This window comes from Sinocyclocheilus anshuiensis, unplaced genomic scaffold (assembly GCF_001515605.1).
Source record: "Sinocyclocheilus anshuiensis isolate Anshui unplaced genomic scaffold, SAMN03320099.WGS_v1.1 scaffold329, whole genome shotgun sequence".
NCBI classification, from domain to species: domain Eukaryota; kingdom Metazoa; phylum Chordata; class Actinopteri; order Cypriniformes; family Cyprinidae; genus Sinocyclocheilus; species Sinocyclocheilus anshuiensis.
Window position 1 is genome coordinate 208,666 of NW_015540881.1, and position 4,177 is coordinate 212,842.

Consider the following 4,177-nt stretch of genomic DNA (forward strand, 5'->3'; position numbering starts at 1 on the left):
CATTTGTTATCTAAATGCAAATTGAATTCCTTTCAGGAATTAAAATTATATTTAAAAGATATTTCACGATATTGGAATTAATCGTTACGTCAGTAGGAGGCGACAGGGGATCGTCTTTATGAATGAGTAATTGAACCGATTCGTTGGAACGGACAACACAATGATTCATTCAGTAAAGAAACAAGTGACTGACATGAGTGATTCACTTAACTGATTTGTTCAAAACACTGAATCATTCACCGCTACAATGTGTAGCTCAGAGACGCAATGACTTAGCAGTTGTTTCGTGTGGAACTGGCGGAGCAAAAATAGTAAGTAACTATCAGTATTGTGTCTAAAATGTGTTATTCAGTATCACGTTTTGATAACTAGTTGTCATGTTATTTTTTTTTAAGAAATATCATGAGAAAACATAGGCCTATGCTGTTGTTCTGAATATCAGCGGCCTCGTGCCAGTCCTGCTGATATTCACAACAACGGTCTTTGTCTTAATTATCATACACTACCAAAGTTAACAAGACGGTGAAAACAAAAGCTTACTTGAAACAACTGTAGCCTACTTACCAAAGTCATGGGCTATAAAATTAATGAGGACACGAAGTTACAAAGCGCAAATTCCCGCCATACAGCTGTAGTAGTCTCCGCAATTGAGAAACAAATTGTAAGGCTACAATTCATGTGATAAACACTGTTTGTGTATGGCTGCCTATTTCATTCACGTCACTTCCTTATGCCTAGAATAACACGAGGACAACACTGGCCCTCAATGAATGAGACTCGCATCAGAGCCTGTCCTCAAACCTGTCCGCTATCCCAACAGGTCAACAACTCAAGCATGAACGTCCTAAGCTTTAAAGGGAGGCATTTTCTTCTTCTTTTTTTCTCATCTCCTAGCAAACTCAAAACCGTACCCACCCCTTTCTTTTTTCAGCTTCATAGATATTTTTTTCTACATATTTTATAAAACTTGTTGAAGTGTCTACATATTTAAAACATTTTCCTCAAAGGGATATTTCACCCAAAAATGTACTCACCTGCAGACCATGCAAGATATAGATTACTTTTTTTCTTCAGCAGAATAGTAAAGAAGATTTTTATGTGAAACTGTGGTCCTTGGTGATTCATATATTGCAAGTCAGCTGCACGTGTTTGAGAATAAAAGTGTATCAAGGAACACAAAATTAATACACGTAGCTCTTGAAGACATACTGAGGTCTTATAAAGCAAAATGATTGGTCTGTGAACGAAAATGAATATTATTTACAACATGCTTTTTTTTTATTCTTACAAATGTGTAGCCGCTGACTTGCGTTATATGAATCACCAAATGCCCTCTCAGAAAATATAAAAAAAAAAATTCAATACAGAAATGAAAACATGCTTATCATAGACGAAGTGTATTCAACCATTGTACATAGCTATTTATTATTATTATTATTATTATTATTATTATTATAAATGAATAGATCCAGACAAATGAAAGAGTCATGTCATTGACCCACATGGTACATGTTATGAAGATTGATGTTCTTTTTTATTTAATGTGACAATCCTGGCAATCATTATTTTTTACACACACTGTACTGTTATCCATAGGGATCCATAAAAGCTTGTTTTTCACAATATCTTAGCTTTGTTCGGCAAGTTGTGCTTATTTGAAGTCATAAATAATTACATGGTATAAGTGCTTTGCCGAGTGATGTTGAACAGTCCCGTCCGAGCGGGACTTTCATTGCATTTGATCGGTAAATATTGCGCCACCTGCTGAGCTGCCTCACCCTGAGCCACTCCAACCAAGTGTTTCCGAAAGAAGCACTGACTAACCTGTCAACGGGGTCACTGCACTTTGTCTGTTTGCAGAAACTTTTCCTTATTTATCTTCTTTCACTCAACCCACTGGCTCTGTACTCCCCCTTTGCACCAGTCTTTTTTTTTCATTCAGATAAGGTTCATGTTGCACACAGAGGACCGCTTGAAAAAGCTTTACCCATTTGTAACATGGAAAGAGAGTTTACTATGTTATACAAACGAAATGTGTTAGGAATGCAGATTCATCAAACGAACAGCATGCACCACTTCCGTTGCCTGAAGTGACTCTGTTGTTGTTTACTTTCTGCACATGAGGGAAACAGAATTATAATGTGTCTCAGAGAGGACAGGGGATCTTAAATTGCCATTAATTTGCATTTGATTGCTGGTGTCTTCTGGGAAATTTAGAATATTAAGTTGAAGCAAGATGCATTCAAAACAACTATAAAACAAACAGAAAAAATAGTCACTACAGAAGATAGATGTGCAAATTCTCTGAGGGAGGACAAGAAATGACAGTGGAAGAAAACAATGTTTTTTTTTCTCCATCTCGTCTTTAATAACTAAGTGGCCTTCGCTTATTGGGTTTTCTCCAAAAATATCTGTGGCATTCATTGCTGTGGGATATTTACACTCTAGCTGAATGACTTCTATTAAAAGATACTGTTGATTGTTGTATCTTTTTTTGATGCAGTGACGTTAAAACAGTGAAAAGGACGAATAAAAAGAGTCAGAGTCAAAAGCTGCAAGCTGAAATACAAATGACAAGCTTTGATGTGTGAGCATGTTTATTATGTGATGAAGCAAGGATTGCAATGTAACTCTAAAACTGTCAAACTTAAATGACAAGGAGCTGTGTCAATGACATTTAAGAAAGATATTTGAATAATCTACTTTGAAACCCATATGTGAAGTTCAGGTAAATGTACTTTGCACCACAGGACTTTTAAGGGGTTTTACACAACACCATTTTAAACTAAAAACAGAAAACTTTTTATGGATTTGGACTGTTCATTTAAGCTGGGCTCAGACTACAGGAGTTTTAAAATCCTAACCAATTATGAAATCCGGTTACAGTACACACATAAGGAGAAACTTCACAGATTTTCTTCCCTCAAATCTTAAACATGCACACAGTACAAGATTTGAAAATCGGTGATGCATCACACATGACAATATATTCTTAAAGTCCACATAAAATCAAAATTTACAATATTTATTTTGTTAGTGCACATTGTTAGTGTTAAGGTAAACAATTAATCCGCGCGAGTTCATTCTCTGAAAAAAATTGCTTGTCTTGGTAATCTTTAATCAAAATCTGATCATTTGCTTCCGCTCCGGAATGGTGCTCCTGCTCCAATGATGCCAGTTGGACGGCTTGGGCCATGGCTTGGGCAGAATTTGCTTAACCACGCCCCTCCAACTGTTAGTTTGCTGCGAGTGAGAGATGAGAGGAGGAGCGCAAAAATAAAACCCCGCCCTCCACTCAATATTCAGTTTCAGTTGGAAATACGTCACCATACTGAAAAAGTCGGCAGCAACTTCCGGTTCACATGGACTTTAAGAATATCATGTCAGATGGAGTGCCTCACGTGATCTCACGCTGCAGATCGTCATTGACGTTTCAGCAACTAATGTTTACATATGTTAGCTAGCGCGCTATCAATTCATTTGTATAGCACTTTTCACAATACAAATCGTTGCAAAGCAGTTTTACAGAAAATTAAGTTTCTACAATATATTTAGTAGTAGCTTATCAGTGGTGACTGTCAATGTACATATGGCAGAAATGTACGGAAAAATCAATTAAAGGCGTAATCAAACAAGACGATGAACACTATTAACAGCAATTATTATATGTTGCAATCAAACGTATAGCAAAATTTGGTAGTTCTGTATGTTGTTTCAGGGTTGGCATCATCTGAGGTCCTCTGAGGTAGAGGTCTACACGGGTCCAAAAATTCGTAAATCCCGTAAATGTGCTACACTGAACCGACCCGGACCTGTCTATTATTTTGAAAGTTGGACCCGGGCCTGTGCAGAACCGAGAAATGTCAAAAATGTACTACCCGGAACCGACGCGGACCGTCAATTATTTGAAAGATGGACCCGAACCCGGCCGGGAAGACACAGACCCGACTGGACCCGATCGGCACATATTCCACAGCAAATTGCTATTAACAAGTCGATAAACAAGTTGCGAAAATTAAACTTTTTGTCTTACCTAATGTAAGAAGCCTTCTCACTTGTACCTGACTGTGATGCACACGATCCTCCTTGCCAAGAAAGTTACATCCGTGTTATTCCTCTCTTGCCAATTGAAATGCGTAATCCACTCATTATTCCAGTTTCAAAAGTCCACTTGCTG

At 37.5% G+C, this 4,177-nt stretch overlaps 1 long non-coding RNA gene across 2 annotated transcripts in view; it reads left to right on the forward strand.

Moving 5' to 3' along the window:
• The first annotated feature begins 223 nt into the window (after positions 1–223).
• LOC107688432 (uncharacterized) overlaps positions 224–4,177 on the forward strand; it is a 54,480-nt gene continuing 50,526 nt past the window's right edge. For both annotated transcript variants that reach the window (XR_001634235.1, XR_001634236.1), the window contains exon 1: positions 224–311. This is a non-coding gene — a long non-coding RNA (uncharacterized LOC107688432). The remainder of the gene's footprint in view (positions 312–4,177) is intronic.